The 19,934-nt window shown below is 35.5% G+C and overlaps 1 protein-coding gene across 4 annotated transcripts in view; it reads right to left on the bottom strand.

Moving 5' to 3' along the window:
• The window catches only part of XRCC4 (X-ray repair cross complementing 4), a 291,123-nt gene extending 271,198 nt beyond the window's left edge, over positions 1 to 19,925 (bottom strand). For 3 of the 4 annotated variants that reach the window (XM_074360327.1, XM_074360326.1, XM_074360325.1), the window contains exon 1: positions 19,798 to 19,924. The gene's annotated coding sequence lies outside the window, so the exon portion shown is untranslated. Of the gene's footprint in view, positions 1 to 19,797 lie in introns of all 4 variants that reach the window. The other variant, XM_045512431.2, reaches the window with a different exon arrangement.
• Between the last annotated feature and the right edge of the window lie 9 nt (positions 19,926 to 19,934).

Here is a 19,934-nt window from a genome sequence, read left to right as displayed (position 1 = left end):
AAAAACTAGAGAGAATTATTCTTTAATCACATAGTATGAATCTCTCACTAGATGATTCTAAAAAAGTTAAAAGAATATTCTTTAATCTTTTATTTGGGGAGGAGAGTACAAAATTGCCTCAAATTTTTATGACAAATACAAATAATATGCTATGACATTCCAAAGGTAAGTTATTCATTGACAGCTGATTAATAAGTTTCAATAGGAGCAAATTTTGAATCAACTTTTAATTTGCTTCCTCAATTTAAAAGTATTATGTTCTCACATATAAAGCATCCTATTTTTCTCAATTAACAAGTGAATGTGAAAATAAAAACAACTCACTCTGTCAGCTCTTTACAAAACAAAGCTAACTTCTCTATCTTCTGGGGGTGAGAGGTATGCTTAATTACAGAATGCTAGAGTCGTACTATCTTACAGTAAAAACTACAAGGAACCAGACAAAAGTCCAAAATGAAAGAAAATGATATCTAAAATTAAGAGTGTAAGATACCTCTAAACTGATAAATTAGCAATAATTCTAACAGCTACCTAAAGATTACTCAGGAAATTATTCTTCCCAATAAAAAAAGACAGTTATAAAACAAGCACACCTGTAGCCACATCAATTAAGCATGTTAACATTTTTTAAATATATAAATCTGTAGGTTGGACTACATCATAATCACTGAAAAAAGTAGAGTTATTTTTAAATATTTCATTTAGTCAAATTTTTTTCCTACATTGAGGTCTTCTTTGCCTAAATGTACTTAATTCTGAAATGTTTTATCCACTTGTAAATATTTTCTTTTAGATCAATTAGTGAATACACTTAACATGTAGTAAATTACCCACATTTTCTGTAATTCTTAAATTTGAAAATTAATGGAAAATGTGTGTAACTGTTTTTCTATGCCAATCATTGAAAAAGACACATACTTAGAGGCTTACATAATTCCAATGGGCCCCAAGCCCACAATTCTGGGTGGGAGTAGGGAAATAGAAACTACTGTTGAAGGTCGTTTTTTTGCCTCTTTACAATTTATACACACACACACTGAGATACATACACACTTATAGAGATTATTTCTTCTTAAATATGCCTCAGAACCATGACTATTGTTAGCATTAATATAACTGATTATTACTCTAAAATAGCAATTGGTTTCACTACTATTTCTTAGCATGTTTGAAACAAATGACCAATATCTAATTACAGAAGCAAATTAACTTAAAATTCAATATGGCAGATACCCATAAGTAAATCGTACTTTCACAATAATATAAAAGATTTTAATCTCAATAATGTTAAAAAGACATTTAGGGATTGATTAGTTTTAACATCTTTGAATTATTCGTGTTTCAAACATTTTCCAATTTTCTGACTAACTCTAGGTACTCATCACAAAATCTAAGTATTTTAAAGATTCTATTATTTTCATTAACTCAGATTTGAAATTTTGGGTGCTACCTACGGGCCATATTTAAGTACTTAACATATTAATAGCCCAAATGTGACAACTCAGTATCCTTTAAGTATTTTATGCCTCAATAGCCTAATAAATGTTTTCTTTGTATCAACTGAGTCAATTTCCTGATAGTATACTATTTGAACCAATTTTGAAGGCACTTCATTCTTTTACTTAGTGAGGTCACAGTCTCATTAAATACAAATACAAAATACCTAACGCTCAACCATAGAAACAGAAAAAGGATGACTTGGAATTTCTTTTAAGATTCAGTAAGAGCGAATCAAGGATCTCCTTGCTTTCACCAGAACTGTAAATGGGAATAGTCAGTCATGGGTTTTCTGCCCCAAGACTAGTACTTGAAGAAAGGGGGTGGAATCCTCTTCAGAAGGACTGATTGATTAGGGCCATAAGAAAGCCTGTGTTTTGTTTTTTAAGGGCACTAAAGGTCGGACTAGTATCAGCACCTCTCCCAGCCAAAACCAAGGATCTAAGACAAGCCTGCAGGTGGAAACAGTTGGGTCCCACCCCAATTTGTACATCAGTAGCTTTATTGAGAGCTCAGAACAGTTGAGAATTGAGAAGCTTATCTTTAGTACTTTGTGTCTTTGATACTTGGCTTCTCTCTTAGAAGAGAAGTAAGTTGTTGGCTGGTATGCAATTGATGTGATCTAGACTCTGAACAAATGCCATTCACAGTTGCTTCTGAATAAACAAGACACTTTTTAAATTAGTTTACAAAGAATTTTGTATGCCCTTTTGGATGCTGATAAGAAGGAGCGCAGAAGCCAACTCTCTTAGGTCAGCTCAAGTTAGTGACAACACTGTATCATTGATAACACCATTTTGAACTTGAGCTTCTTTTATTTTCCTTATAGTAAGTTATGGCTTCCTTTCAAGCTCCTTGGGCTGCAGGTGTTCAAACTTCAGCAGCAATGCCAAGGAGTTGTACTTACAGAGCAGAAAGGGCTAAATGCATGTTTCTAATGAAGCAATTAACTTAAGTGCCCCCTTGTTGAAGAAAGTAGGCTGACACCTAAAGTGAGTTCCGAATAAAGATTAGCACACAGCACATGTTGTTAATAGTCTGTAATTAGATTCCTGATCACATTATTTTTTATCTTATTTTTTAATGAGGAAAAGAAAAAATATATAAATTGTAAACCAAAAGCGTAGTGATAAATTTTTTAAAGTACTATCACATTACAAAAATTAAAGGATAGGACCATATATAATTGCTAGAAAAAAAGGAAAGACATATTTATGCCACAGCCACTGGGCTATTTACTTTTGTTAAGACAAACATTACACAACAATTTCAGAAATTTGAGTATAAAGAAAAGGACTATTCTTTAGTATTTTTTAAAGCATTGCTTATTCATATTTATCTTATCAAAATTCCCACACAGTATTTTTTAATTAATAATTTATTCCAGTATTTTCATTATTAATAGCATGTTGACTTGCTGGTTGCTGTTATCTACCTGACCAAAGGGTAAATTAAAGTCTTTGAAAAAGGACCACAAAATCAATTTACCTTTAAATTTCCAAAGCAATTAAAATCAAAATAACCTCCTATAGAAGAAATGTTTTCCTGGAATTATGTTTTTAAGTTAGAATTTTATAAACTTTAAGGGTAGAGAATTTACAAGATTATTAAATACCTTTCTAATCATGTAAGGATTGTCTCCATTCTATTAATTTTGAAATGAAAGTAAGGTGACCATCAGTAAAGGCTTGCCTGAAATTTTCCCAGTTTTAACAATGGAAGTCCCATGCCCTAGGAAACCTCTCAACTGCCCCAGACAAACTAGGATGGGTGGTTACCCTAAGTAAGAGTAAAATGTAATACTGTCGGCATAATCTTGTTGAAAAATTTGTAATATACAGCTGATGTTCAAGGAAGACATTAACAATTTGATGCTTCAGGCGTAAAGCATTAGAACTATAAAGTAAGTGTAAAAACTAAGGCATCTTTGCCATGGTCATAGTCGATCTTCAATTATCTCTTATGAGTGTGGAATGCCAGCTGCTGGCATTCCAAATATCGTATTACTGCTCATTTCCTCTGCTTATCTTTTACAAACACCATTAATAATCACTAGTTTCAGTGATTCGTTTAAATTTCACTTCCTCTCCTTTCTTTTCTCTTACCCAATAAGGAGTATTCAGAGATAATAAAACATCCTGAATTTCCCACATAAAATCTAACACCTAGATCCAAAATGCCATAAAATTGGGCCCAACGTTCCAAGACTTTGACTTTGTCCATATTCATCAAATGGACATTCTTGATTACAAATAACCATGGCAGAAAGAATAAGTCTATTTACCACTTTGGAAACTCTAAACTTTCACAAGAACACTTCAGCCCTAAACAGAGTTTCATGTGAAAATGACACATGACAGAAATGAAGGAACAAGATAGTACCTGAAATACAGCATTAGCTAAGCAACAGTCTTCTTTCATTAAGAATTTAGTAATTATGATTTCTTACACCTCAAAATTATTTAATTTCAGAGTGAAGAAGCTCCTATAAAAACATCACCAGTTAAGCTTATATATAGTGTTTCCTACTTGAAAATGTGCTGCTCAAAAGTGAAATATAACTAAAAGCACTTGTATGAAAAAGAAACAAGATTTGTACTGTACTTTTCCTCTACTCACAAACCCACCATTAACTTACAACTGTACCCCTTTATCTGCCTATTTTTCTAATGGCAAACAAGGGGATGAATGATAAGACCAGGGTACAAATGAGAATTAACCCTGAAAAAAAAACCACGACATACCCTCAACTGATGACCCTACCTAATTTTGTATGGCTATACAAAACTATTCAGGAACTATATGAAATTGCCAATATTTAACAATTTTTAACCTATAAAATAATGTCAATTTCATGTGGTCCAAATAATAGTAAGTTATAAACAGCACATGAGGACTTACATACCTACCTGGATGAATAATTCCATGCTTATTGCCCATGCTCTCACTCATGAGTCTAAGTCATTTGCAACCACATCCCTGAACATACTGTGGACAACTCCAGTTGGAGAAGGTTCCAAGATAAAAGATTCAATTCTGAGTCAACCCTGGGTAAAGCATTCTCAAATTGAACTGAAACTCTGTACGACCTAAAATGTAAACCAGGCCTTGTTCTTTTCAGCGAGGACAGATGCTCTAATGCCTCCAGGGGCTGCACAGGTCAGGGGCAAGCCCAGCACACTCACTGCATGACTAGCGGGGACTGAGGCAGACGGGAAACTCCCAGGGACTGTACAAAGGTGGCAGCCACTACTCAGTGCAGACTGTTAGCGTGCGTAAGTATTGGTCCTGGGTGCTCTGCCATTTTGAATATTCAAAAAGCCTACATGTCTCTAGTTTTACGCTGGAGCCACCTGACTTTCAAAGGTGGCTCATATATTTTAAAACCTCTGGGTGTGTACATGGTATAATAAGAAGTATATTTGTTCCTTGTCCCCAAGAGAGAGCCCAAACCCTTGGAGTTTCCTGAGTGACAGGAATATCTTTTATTGTTCGCAAGGACCCCCTTTCAGTCATACCAGTGTTTATGCTAATGAGTTTATCCTTAGGGTGGGGGTCGCTAGATAGCCTCAGGATGTGGCTGGTCACCAGAAAGGCCAAAAGATTAAAAGGTTGACACTTTCAGCCTCACCCCAACTCCAACTCCAGAGAGGAATGTGGAATTAAAGACTGGGCTCTATAAAAACTCTGAAACAAAGAAGCTAGGAGTGCAGGGGTGGAGGAAGAAGTCTTTTGGGTTGATGAACACATCAATGTACTGGGAGAGCGGCATGCCCAGTCAGGGCACTGAGCTCTGCACACTGACCTGCCATACTTGCCCTATGCATCTCTTCCATTTGGTTGCTCCTCAGTTGTATTCTTTGTACTAAACTGGTAAATAATGCATTTTCCTGAGTTCTGGAAGCCATTCTAGCAAATTATCAAACCTGAGATAGTCATGGGGACTCCCAATTTACAGCAGGTCAGAAGCATGGCTGACCCAGGACTTGCAACTGGCATCTGAAGTGAGGACAATCTTGTGGGACTGAGCTCCTTAACTTGTGGAAACTGACTCTAACACCAGACAGTGACAGAATTGAACTGAATTGTTGGACACCTAGTTGGTATTGGAAAATTGGAAACTGGTTTTTAGTGTTGGAAAACACCCAATATGCCAAACAAAACAGCCTTAGCCCAGCTGTTAAGGCTATTGGTGTATAACCTCCACAATCTGAAACCAATTGTTTTATCCCCAAGCCCTTGGAATAGGGAATCTTTACCTGACAAATCTTACCTTTTCTGTCACTGGGACAAAGAGGCCCAGATTGGCCTCTCACAAATACAGTGACTTTTGAAATATGGCATGTCAAGCATAAATATTTATTTAGATCCTGCCAGACGCCAGGTACTATGCTAAGTGTTAGGAACAGACCTGTGAATGAAATAGACATATTCCCTGACCTCAGAACATTTCTACTCTCAGGAAGAGAGAGTCAAATAAACATGTTACAAAACATTGTGATAAGAGCCATAAAGAGGTAGTAAGAGGAAACCTCTCCCACTCCCAACAAGGGATCCCAGATGAGACACACTCAGACTCCAAGAGTCATGAGAAGTTTTCTGGAGGAAATGGGACCTATGACCTAAAGGGTGAGTAGGAATTCTGAATCCACCATTGCCGACTGCCCTTTTGTTTATGCAGTAGTAAGAGGAAACCTCTCCCACTCCCAACAAGGGAACCCAGATGAGACACACTCAGACTCCAAGAGTCATGAGAAGTTTTCTGGAAGAAATGGGACCTATGACCTAAAGGGTGAGTAGGAATTCTGAATCCACCATTGCCGACTGCCCTTTTGTTTATGCTCTTCCCTCCTAGTCTACATGTGAGTATCAATCCATCCTTTCAAGGTCTGGGAGCACTGAAAGCAGCTGTGATCAGCCTTCAAGGATCCCAGATGTCAACCATCTTATCCCCCAACTGGAGAAAAAAGAAAGAAGGCCTAACATAGGGAGGATATGAGGATCATCATGTTCCGAGAGATCCGGCCCCATCTTGCTCCTGATGGAAGAGGCCCTGAGCTGAATTATGTCCACTGAGTCACTCAACAGTGAGTTTAGACTAAAGAGCTACTGATTCTTTGAAATTAACTTTGATGGCTTCAGAATTCTAGAATCACTCTACTGACTTCCCATGTTTTGATCTCTACAACATTTGAATAAAGCAAGCAATGAAGTTAACCTAGATTAGAAGTCATTTGTTACTAGGGTATCAGAGTATTGGAGGCTGTGCTTCTACAGTGTGAAATGGCAGTGTCTGGCAGCCACTATGTGTAGCAGGCAGCAAAAAAAATAACATGGCTAAGAAAGAGCCTCTTTGCATTACCATAATAATCAGAAAGATTAATCAATCCATCACCCTTTTATGACTATAACATAACATCAATCTTGAAATCCTGAAAAGTTAGATTTCTTCAAAAGATTCTGAAATAGCACTGAATCAGAGATGTCCATGCCTATAAAACATAATGAAGTCATCAACGATATTCAGACTACAGAATTATCAATGATGATTTTCTCATTAAGAAGAAGTTAAAAATATCACATGCTTTAGAAAAATCAAGTAAGTAGTTATTTTTAAGTTAAACACTTTCCCCAAAGAATTAATGAAATATTTAGTAACAAATGCAGTTACCTTGTGGAAAAGAAGTTTAATTTTGTAATGCAGAATTTAAAAATCTGATCTGAATAGCCATCCAAAGTTATTCTCAGAGTCACTTTGTGCACAGAACAAAACCAAAATTTTCCACTAAGTTGCAATAATGAACTGACATAAATTTGAGGGAAACCAGTTATTAAAAGTCCACTCCATAACCAGTCAAACATTCACTGAGGAAGCATTGTGTACAAACTTTGTGCTCAATAATAACTCCAGCAAATTAAAACAAACAAACAAAAAGTAATGATACCTTCCCTCAGAAGCTTTTGATCCAATTAAGAGAACATGACAAAACAGAGTTCTACAAAATTATAACTAAAATACAAGGTAGTATAATTTTGCTAGATAGGAGTTAATGTACTAATAGAAAAATAAGAAAGAGATATGTTAAATACATGGTAGATGATACATGAAGTTTCTGCATTTTCTAGTGTAAAAAAATTACATGACCAAAATAAACAGAAGTAAGAGATATTAAGAGGAATACAAAGTTCATAAAATGAAATGCCAGCAATAAACTAGTAGAGTCACTAAAAACAACAATGTAATCCCAATGCCTTGAAAATTACCACTCATTAACAAGTGAAATGCATATTAGTTAATTCAGTTTGGCCTACATGAATATTCATCTTTAACCAAGGTACAAGAATGTCCAATGAAAGATAGGAAACATAAAATATCCAGAAGGATGCCCCCTGATATGAATGCTTTTCATTATAAAATGAATATTATATATTAGAGGAGTTAGCTCCAAACTAAAGATGGGCACTAAAATAAATTATCAAATTTTCAAAACACAAAGTCACTTGAAATATTTTGTGAATTTTAACGCGATATCTTGCTTGCTCAGAAAACAAAGACAAATGTTAACTATGCTCAATTTTATAGAACTTCTGTTGTTTGGAAATGCCTAATTTTTGGTTAAACCTCATTTGGGAATTATCTATAATAGAGATATCTATTTAACTGATGGACAGTAAGATTCAGTCAGGTTAGAACATTCTAGGACATGAAGATCATGGTTAGATAGTTAGATGAAAACATTTGGTTCAGGTTTATTTGGTTTAATATCTAAGGAGGTTCTTAGCCTCAGGACAAAATGAAAGAGATGGTGGTAATAATTTGAGAATACAAACAACTAGATAAAGACAGAAAAATTAAGGTACATATTTGGCTAATTACAATGTGTGATACAGAAAGAGCCTTATTAAATCATTAATTTCTCCTAAAACCTCAAGCTATGTGGCTATCAGTGAGGGAGTAAAACAAAAATGTACTGAGCATATGTCGTGAACAGTGCTGGGAACTTTACATACATTGCTTTAATCTTCAGAATCACCCATTCTAAAAACAAGAAAACTGAAATTGAGCAAAGTGCAGTAAAGATAGAAGCATATTCAAAACTAGGTCTATCCAACATACTGCCTAAAAAGTCTCATCCCTAGACAGCCTCTTTATGAGTCTCATATTTAACCTTAAATTAAACTTCTTGGCTCTTAGCCTTTCTGAATTTTCTCCCTTTATAATTATCAAGGTACCAGAATTATAGCCACCTCTTATCTTTAAATGTTCTCTGCTTCTGCTGCTATTGAATTGCCTTTCCTTAACCTATGAACAACTTATCACAATGTATTAACACAAATCTAAATCATGAGCTCATGTATAACCCAGAATTTCCCATGTACAGACTTCAAATAGTAGAGGCAAAGTTCTTTAGACATTAGTATACCATCTCCACAAATACTCAATTTTAGATTATTCTAATAACAAATAGAATTTTCCAAGTATAAAGTCTAATCCTTCTTCTACTGAGAACTCATGAAATTCTAAAGAAAAACATTCTTTGAGTCTTTATATGGTTCAAGATATCTACAGAAACTCCTAACATCACTTGTTTTAAAATTAAAGAAGAGTTACTAGAGTATAAATTTATGGCCAGCAAACATGTCTGTATATATAAATATTCCTCTTTCTTTCCTCCACATTCTGACTTCTTTTATTTCCTAATACAAATTCTGTCTTAAAGCCAAACTTTTTGTATTTTGAGAGAGAAACAGGAAAGAACTCATAATCCATTGGCTTAACCAATACAAAAAATAACTCATAATCCATTGGTTTCTTTGGTAAAAGCCATAAATCCTCTACATAGCATTATGTATGATATATTCATGCTAAAAAATAAAAAATCCAACATGAATCTGATCAAACCTCCAATTATAGGAAACATAAAGGACGAAGGAACATGTTAAATGGAACTAAAGGGATGCAATCAGCAAAATCCAGACTGTGGGACACTTCAAAGGGCAACCTACCCAGTTTTTCCAACAAATAAACTTCAATACAAAAGGGATGGGAAGGTTGGCATATTTAAGTTAAAAGAGACTTAAAAGCCATAAGCAACTGAAAAATAAAGACCTTATTTAAATCTTGGCTCAACCAACAAACTACTAAAATTTATGAAGTAGTAACTGGAGAAAGTTAAATGACAGATTAGGTACCTGATAATAGTAGTGAATTACTGTTAATTTTTTAAGGTATGTTAATAGAATTGTGGTTATGTTTTCTAAAAGTGTCCTTACTTTTTAAAGATACATGTTAGAATATTTACAGATGAAATTATACTATGTCTGGAATTTGTTTAAAAATAATTTAGAAAGGAAAAGTGAAGTATGAGTAAGATATAAATGAAATGAGATGGGCCATAAGGTGATAATTGTTGTGCTAGGTAATAGGAATCCATTAGTCTCTCTACTTTTATATATATTTGAAATTTTCCATGATAAAATGTATAAAAAGAAAAGTTTTCAATAATTGTTCTTTGATCATCAGGATAAGTGTTTGTTACAAGTTTGTTACAGGGTATCTTTGTAAAAAGAGAAAAAGTCATCTATTAAAAATTTACTCTTAAATATATAACTTAATACTTCAAAATTTAGGAGCCTATCTAAAGAAGTATTGAACTCATTGGTTCTAGGAAATATTCCTATCTGATAAACATTACACCAGGGACATGGGTGCATAATGCATTGGTGAATTTTACATACAACAATGAATCAAAGATACTAAGGATAAAAAATATATTTTGTATAAATCAACTCAAAAGCTGATAATAAAAAAATCCGAAATTATTTCAACATTTATTGGCTACACGTTAATGATTTGTTCATAAGGCCAAAACGTGGAAAAAATTAATAGAACAAAATACGTAATACATGAGCCACTTTATATGTATATTCAAAGACTGCACAGAATATCGACAGCAAAGAAAACAGAAGCAATAATCGTACTGATACTTTCCACAGTTTCCCATCCTATGGCACATCATTAGACTCATGACATCTCAGATTTTTTAATCTAACCAATATGAGTCAAATACCTATTATAGTTCCTGGCACATAATCAATAAGCAACCTTATCTCAAATGGCTGAATTCATTTAATCTGTACCAATTTGAATGACTTTAGCTTATACTTTTCCTTCTCCACTCTCAATTAAAGAGTTCTGTATTGTTGGCTATCACTAAACATTGGTCAGAGAATGCCATCAGTGGATTGGTCCTTCCCCCCGCCCCCTAATTGAGGTTAAAAGTGTTCACTCACCCAACATTTAGAGACAATCTGTTGACTTTTGCTACCCAACACAGACTTCCTGCTTCTAGCAACAAAACTTCTACTGACCCCTACCTCTGCTATTCTCAGTCCACAGGCTTTGAGGAACCTGACTTTGGCCTTAAGCTCCAGTAGAACACAGATCTGGGCTCAACCAACATTACATTCTAATCCCCAGTAAATGATTCAAAGATGAGCACACAATTCAAATTAGGACATCTGAGACTAGTAAGGTTCAATTTCAAGACTTTAATTTGCATATAGAGAATCCTTTCCTGGATTTGATGCTGTAAGCCTAGAGCTGTTCAGAACAAAACCAACAAGCAGAAAGTAGAACTGCAGGGTGGGCAGCAGCTCAGATCTGATTCCAGCAGCACCAGAATCTAGATCTGATCGTGATTATTTTAGATATAAGGCCAAGAAATTCCTTTTCGCTTAAGCTATCATGTGTCAGGCTTTGGAATCATACATACAGAATCTTCACTATCATTTATTGGTTATGTGAACATCAGGAAATCATTTAAGTCTTTTAACCTCAATAATCTCAAAGCATCTGCAAAACAGTTGTAAGTAAGCAAATGTGTATATTCCATCAGTGGTATGAGTACCACATTTTGGGAAACACTCTATTAAACTCATAATATTCAACACCAAACAGGAAGTTTTACATTTTCAGCTTTATATGCTTACATTTTTATCAAATCTAAAACACGTGGCATTTCGAAAACACTGGGACTTTATCACTATATAATAAATAACTAGTAACAGGTGGTTCAAGAAGACAACTGGTAACTATTCTGCATAAGGCCCTAATGATTCTAGAAAAAAAAAGTATGTCTCTTCAAAACAAAAGTTCAAGTTTGGTTACATGGCAAAAAATGTTTCCCAAGTTTTAAAAATCATGAATTAGTAATTTTAATGTTTTCTTCTTAAAACTCAACATCTTACCTTAAAATATTGGCAAATTCTCTCTAAAATAAAGAGCCAATTTTTTTAAGCCATTCAATTTAAATTTTAAAACTGTGTGTTTCTGTTCTATCTTTAATACACTGAAAACAACAGGTCAAAATCCTTTTATGAACCTCTAGGCGAATTTGTTTTTTGGTGTTTATCGAGTTATTTATAGAAACAAATGTAGTTTCTGCAAGAATATAAGACTTCGATTGTACTTTGCATTCATTATTCACAATATAAACATAACATTATGATATGATAACGTAATTAGATTACTGTGTAACAGCTGTCAATCTTTGCTATCAGAAAAGAGAAGCAATAAGACGACCAGACCCAATATCCATGGTTTATGCTCTTCTAGGACTGTTTGGACTATTATTATTCTAAGAATGTTAAGTTTAAACTTTTAGAAGTCTGCAAAACACATGTAAGATTGTTCGTGTGGTTCCAATAACTCGATGTAAAGGCTTCAAATGTTTCTATTTTGAATGCTGTGTTATATTGCAGTGATACTCACTTGGGAATTAACAGTGGTGATCCGTGATATTCAACCAAACATACCAACTTTACTGGCTCATTACTCTACAGATTTTCTGAGACATAGTTTTCAGATAATAACCAGGACATATTTCCTCATCACATTTAAAGTTTAGAAACATGTTTTCTCTATTGCTAAATTCTCAAAGCACAAACTTTCGGTTCCCAAAAGTAGTATCTGAGTCATGATTTGAGCAAATTTCTGTAAGAATAATGCTTAAAATGAAGAGGTTGGTTCCTAAACACAATATTAAGATTTCTTTTATTCAATTGAGAGATGAATATCATAGCACAACTAATTTATGAAGTTACAAATTACAACTATGCTGTCATTTTAAAAAAACACTTAAGTTAAACCCACATATGGAACTATATTAATATATCATATTGTACAAGCATCTACCTACAAATTTCCAAAGAGGCATCAATAAACTTTTTAAGTTTAACTTTTTAAGTGTCCCAAAGTTTAGACAGATGTTACCCTATTTTCTCTGAGTTTTTCTCTGAGCAGCTGTTCATTTGGACATGTCCCTTATTTATTGATATACTGTGTTCAATGCTAGGGTCACATTTCTTAAACAGGAACTTGGCAACTTCCAAATTCAATGGTAAATATTGACATATCTCAGCATGTCAATATTTATACTGTCAGGACACTTTGATGAGTCTCTTCAACAATGGCTGCATCTTATTTCTTGGCAGCCACTTGTTTCTGTTTCAATTGAGCAAGATCTTTCTGTATTCCATAAAATTCTCATTAACTGTTCAGAAAAAAAATACTGTAAGCTAACAGCATCCTCTCACACAAAGACCAGATTGAAATCCTTGCTTATTTCAACATTTTGGTCACTTCTACAGGGTTAGAGAAGCTCAAAGAAACAAGGCACAAACGCAGGGGTGTACTCCAAGTAATACTCAGTCGTGATTGCTTAATCCCAAGACTAATCATCATTTTCAATCCCACTGCTAAGGTTGAAAGCTGCTGAAACCTTTTCAGAACTTATAGAATTAAAAATTATTTCCTTTTTTGTTAGTCCTAAAAGCTAGACAAATTTATAAAGGATTGGTTTACAGCCTGCTACGATGATGATCATATTCAGGGAGCAGTATGAATCCAGAATGCCTACCATCAAAGGGAGTTGGAAAGTCTGGCTCATTATATAGAATTAAAGTGTTTTAGATGCAAAATTATTTACCTAATATTTGTAAGTATCAGAAATCACTTTAACAAACTCATCATCATTCACTCAATCTTAAGAGCAAATTTTCATACCGCTGAAAGAAAATCTTTGCTAAATCTTGTAAATACCCTGGGATTTCCCAATGGCACAAAAACAAAAGTTTAGTTGATAGCTATTGGCAATACTGGCATCTAGCAAAAGCATGAATGCCTCATGAGCAGTTTGGAACTCTAACATGGATTTTTCCTTTTGGGCAACAAAAGTCTCAACACTGTTTTTCTTCCAAAAAGAGCCCAATTTCATCAATGTTAAAAATTTGCTAACTAAATAACCTTTTGTTCACTGATCAGCCAGTGTCTTAGGAAACTGCACAACTCACTTTCTCATCAGCACTGGCAGCTTCGCAAAGAACAAGGAGCAAATGGCCCAGGGCTATAAAATGCATTAACTACCTCCTACTTGTACAAAAAGATCTATCCTTCTATTACTTTAAAGACTGCCACCTTTCCCTCAAAAACAGTATTGCAAGTACAGCACTGATTTTATACTCAGAAGACCCCAACTGAGCTCAAAACTCCACAGCTTTATAGAGTAACTCTGGCCACTAATGCATTAAAATGTTCACTGACTACATTCTATATACCGGGCTTTGAGGTCCCAAAGATAATTAAGACACATCCCTAGTTCTCTAGTGAGATAAAAACACCCAGAGAGGATTATTATACAAGCTTGTGAAGTACAGAGGCAGGGTGGGAGCTCCTCTGAGAAGTAGCACATCGACCACCCTGAAATTTCAGGGGAGGCTTCCTTGCGTTATGCCTGATATGAATCTTAAAAGGTGGAAAAGGTTTAAGAGTAGAAGGAAAAAGGTAAGGAAACACATTCCAGGCAGAAGTATCTGCATGAGCAATGCCTTAGAGGCAAGAAACAGCATGCTATGTGTAAATAAACAATTCAGTGTTTCAGACTGACTGAAAATCAAGGATTACAAATTCAAAGATCCAATCGACTTCATTATTTCAACCATAACATACTGTGTACTTCTATGCCTCAGACAATGTTTTAGAACTTGGCATAAGGAAACAAAACAGATAAAAATTCCTGCCTTTGAGGAATTTACATTTTAATAGATGAACAATTTTAAAATATACATAATAAATATGTAAAACATATAATATGGTGATAAGAGCTGTAGTAAAAGAAGATGAAATAGGGCAGAGGAGACTGGGAGTGCAGAAGCCAGTTTTTTTGGGGGGGGAGGGGAAAGGGCGGGATGGCAGATAGTTGCAAAACTGCAATTTTAAGTAAGAGGTTGAGATAGGCTTTACTGAAAAAGTGACACTTGAACTACTACATAAAGGAGAAGGTACTAGTTGTGTGGATGCCTGATAAAAAGCTTTGTAAGTAGTTGAAACAGCCAGTGCAAAGGCCCTAAGGTGTAAGTGTGCCTAGTGTGTTTAAGAAACAAGGAAGCAGTATGATTGGAACAGAGTGGGGAGAGAATACAAAGACATGAGGTCACAGAGGTCATGGGAAACCAGATCATGCAGAATCCTGTAGGCCAATGTAAGGACACTGGCTTTCACTGTAAGTCAAATGAGAAGTCATAAAAGGTTTTGAAGCAATGAAGTAATTTTAGATTCTCTTTTAATAAACTTTTTATTTTTGAATAATTCTGAATTTACACAAAAGTTGCAAAGATAGTAAAAGTTCCCATATATGCTTCACTCAGTTTCCTCTAATATTAATATCTTACATTGCCATGGTGCATCTATCAAAATGAACTCCTATTAACTGAACTCCAAATTATTTGGATTTTGCCATTTTTCCCACTATTATCTTTTCTCTTTCAGGATACAATCTAGGATAACACATTGCATTTAGAATCTTACACTTTTACATTACAATTCAAGTTTTTAACTTACATCTTAAAAGTACCATTCTGGCTATTGTATGAGAATAGCCCATAGAGAGGCAAGGATTGAAGAAAGCAGGGAGACCAGCTAGAACACTACTACTATAACCCAAGTAAGAAATGACAGCAGCTATTAACAGACATCCAAGCAAGATATGATAAGTCTACCAACAGCAGAAACAGTAGGAAATGGTCAAATTCTAGATATATTTTATACAGAGAATCAACAGGATTTGCTGACAGATTTGGTGAAATATAAGAGAAAGAATTGAAGATGACTCTAAATATTTAACTTTGAGAAACTGGCTGTATAGAGTTGCCATCAAATGAGATGAGAAGGAATGGGATAGGTCTGGGGGGGAAAGAGCTCAGTTTGTGACATTTAAGTCTGAGATACTTCTAAATAAATAAGTGATGATGTAGAGATGGACAACTGTATAGGTGAGTCTGGAGTTCAGAAAGAGGGGGGACTAGGAATATGAATGTGGGAGTTTTGGGTAGACAGATGGTATTTAAAGCCATTAAACATTGATATCATCTAAAGGAAATGTAAACAGAGGAAAAGAAAAGAACCAAAGCTGGAACCCTGGAACTCTTCAACAGTAAGATATCAGGAAGAAAAGAATGAAGATTGAGAAGGAGCAACCAATGAGATAGAAAGAAAACCAAGAGAGTGTGGTGTCCTGGAAGTCAAGGGAAGAAAGTATGTCATGGAGATGGGAATGATTAACTGTGTCAAGGGTTGCTAATAGGTGAAACACAATAAGGACTGAGAATGATCAACACCTGAAGATCACTGCTAACACTAACAAGAGGATTTCAAGGGAGAGTAGGAGCAGTAGCTATCTCAAGAAAGAACAGTAAAAGAGAAATTGGGATTTGGAATTTGGAGCATAGAAAACTCCTTAGAGGATTTTTGCTTAGAGAAGCAAATAAATGGGGTAGGAAGTGAAAAAAGGTTAAGAGAAACATTTCTTAAAGTGAAAAAAAAAAAATAGCATGCAGGTCAAACAAGTTTTACGGCTCTTAATCTGACAGCCATGAGGAAAGAGAATTTAAAAAAAAAAGAGTGGGAAAAAAAGGACAAAGACAAACACTAGATAACAAATAACTTCAATCTCAGACTACGGAGACTAGTTGAGGATCAAAGAAAACAAAGACTTAAGTAAGTCTTTTTTTTTTTTAATACACGTGAATATCACTGAATGAGAAAAAGGAGAAATCATAGAAAGGGAACAATCAGCACTATCAATACTGTTACTGAGTAGGACCCCATGGGGCCCTCCCTGAACAGACTCTGTCCCCCAGCCCTCAGCATGCAATGTCCTCCACCACCCTCTGGTCTATAGAAAAGCAGAAAGAAAGGACAACAGTCAATAGGACAAAATAATAATAACTTACCCATTAAACAAAGTCAAGAAATCTTAGTTATTCCTCAAGCGCTATAGATAATATTCTGAGCCATATTCTTTGAGCAGTTTTGCAGTTACCGAAACCCCCACCAGGTGGAAAAAGTTAACTGCATGCTGCCCACAAGCATGTAGACCCCAGACTATAAGGTTGATGATGTTAACTCCTGATTACCTCATCACCTATCAATCAAAAGAATGTCCATGAGCTGATCATACACCCTGCAACTCCCCCCCTCACCCTTCTTTAAAACCTTTAAAAAACCTTTCCTAAAGCCTTCAAGGAGTTTTCAGGTCTTTTAAGCACTAGCTACCTGGACTCCTTGCTTGGCACCCTGCAACAAACACTGCACTTTCTTTTACCACATCCCGATATCAGTAGATTGGCTTTACTGTGCAAGGGCAAATGAACCCAACTTTGGTCCGGTGACAATACTAGATACAAAGTAAAAAGAGAAGAGAGGAGAAAGTGGTCTGGTGGTATAAAAGCAATACCACTTTAATTTTAAAAACCTTTTAATTTAAAAAATCTTTAATTGAGTGCCTAACATGCAAGTCAATCAGCCCTCCATCATTATCCCTCCCTTAAAGGGGTTTTTAATTTAGTGAAAAAGCAAGCCAGGTACATAACAGACAACCCTTACTGAGTGCTTACTCGCAAATACTTGACTAGATGATTTACTTGTATTAACTCATTTAATCCTCACAATGCTGGGGAAGCCTGTGCATTCTCCCCACAGAAAAAATACATACTTACTATTTTTATATACCACTCTAGTGAACCCATGAAACCAAAGTTGAAAATACTCTTCTAGATGCAGGAGAGACAATAATTTTTGAACAAGGAAATGATACAGTCATTTCATTTTTAGTAAGAAAATGACCGAAGATGGCTTAAAATGAGAATCCATAGCAGAGCTGCCAGAAAGGAGACTTTTGAAATAGCGATGTAAGACAGTACTTAAATTAGCTCATTGATAGCAAAAACCAAGAGCAGGGAGCTTACATGTTTAAAGGCCATGTGGTTCAATTACGCTCCCTAGAAACCTCACTGCAAGTCAGATTGACTTTGCTGAGTTACATGAAAAATATAATTGTTATACAAATATGTATGTTCAGCCTTATTATTGCCATTTGTGTTCCTCTATGGGTAACTTAATAACTGTTTTTTATTGGGAGGGGTGGGAATTAGGTTGGTTGGTTGGTTGGTTGGTTGGTTTATTTATTTATTTATTTATTTATTTATTTATTTATTTATTTATTTATTTATTTATTTATTTTTAATGGAGGCAAAAGGGAGTTGAACCCAGGGCCCTGTGCATGCGAAGCACACACTCTACCACTAAGTTATACCCTCCCCCCTTTTATGGGTAACTTAAAAACAACTGGCAGTGTTCTTTCCTATTTTGAAGCTGAGGTATCTAAAAGCCCATGGCCTAAAATTAATTAAAATCCATAAATATAGTAAGTCAACTGGGATCTTTAACAACTTCAGTTCCTGGTGCTCTTCACAAGTACAACATATTACTATCAAAGGTTCATAAACACCAAGATGATCTTTACATGAAAGCAAAATGTCTACAAACACACTACTACTACTTTGGAAGCCAAGCTTGATGAGTTGCACAACATAATTTCCATAACCAAGCCAAGGTTATTTAATTTGAATGGCAAGACCTGCAAGGTACAAAATAAAGCAACTACAAGGGAGAGCATTAAATGGCTTTTTTTTTGCTAGCAGGAGGGTACAGTGCATTCTTATACATGTCTTATTCCCCTCTTTCCCATGCCCATTAAATTTCTGGAACAGATCATCTTTGTTCTTCTGCTGCACTCTCATGATCCCATAAATAAAGCTCAGTAAATACGTGCTAAATTTGTGTATTTGACCAACTCTTGACAATTCAATAGATTGAAAAGTAAAGTTAGTTGTGGTTAAAAAAACAAAAAGAAAAACAAAAACTTGGTGTGCAGTAGCAAACAATGTAACCACAGATAGCAGAAATCCAAACGTTCTAATCACTGCATTGCCCTAAAGATAGAACAGTCTCATAGTTTGGCCAAGAACAGCACATAGATCAACACCTTAAATAAGTTAGTTTCCTTCCCTTTTCTTTCCTATCCCACTTTGAGTCAAAATATTTTTTTAAAAATAACATTCTAAAAAGAATCATCCAAAAAATAAAAATAAAAAGAATCATCTGCTGCCTGAGAAAATAAATAAAACTATACACTTGGAGCCAAAGAGTTACCGTAATTTTCTGATTCGCTTGAGACAGAGGGAAAAACCGCGCCTGCGATTTAAGAATAATCACGATAACTATGCAAACTGAACACGGTAAAGCACCTGTTTCTCCATCTAGAATATTCGAAAACAAAAATGAGGGTTAATAGTGCCTATCTAATAGGGTTGATTATTATCATTAGAAGAAGCTAAATAATCATACTACTGATTGAAAAAAAGTTGGCATGTGATTTGTCTTGCTGCACAACCACTTTTCTGGAGTACCTCATCGACTACAGAACTCAGGAAACGGCAGCGCCTTTCCACTTATTACCACAAAAGTTTTTTCCAGACCCCAACAGGCCTAGAACGTTTCAGCCCCAGGTGGAACCCATCGACAATTTACAAAAAGCTGGGAACTGGGAGAGAGCGAATGCCAGGGTTAGAGAAATGACTAAACAGCCTACTCAACACAACCCTCCGGATTCAAGAGTCCTCCTAATCCCAGAACCATTACAGGGCATTCCAAGGGCGCTTTGCATTCCAAAGAATCCCTCAGGTGCTAACGCAAATACTGGAAAGGGAGCCCAGGAGATGCGCGTCTAGCGGGTAAGGTCAGGGAACCCAGGTGTTCCCGAGAAGAGTCCACAAACAGAAGGCCCAGGGGCTTACACACAGAAGGAATCCAAGCCGGGAAAAATCTGCGCGCTGTGGAGTTCTAGAAAACTAAAAAACAACAACAAGAACAACACAGGACCACTGACTGCTATTACTTACAGAGGCAGTCCCCACTGCCGGACCCTATCTGTCTTCAACTACACTTCCGGTCTCCTACGAAAGGCCCGCTCCATCAGGCAGACGTCCGGCGGCCAATGAGAATGTCATTTACTTCCGCGCGCCGTACGACGTCATTT

The sequence above is a fragment of the Camelus bactrianus genome, chromosome 3 (assembly GCF_048773025.1).
Source record: "Camelus bactrianus isolate YW-2024 breed Bactrian camel chromosome 3, ASM4877302v1, whole genome shotgun sequence".
NCBI classification, from domain to species: Eukaryota; Metazoa; Chordata; class Mammalia; order Artiodactyla; family Camelidae; genus Camelus; species Camelus bactrianus.
This window is presented reverse-complemented; position numbering and strand designations above follow the sequence as displayed.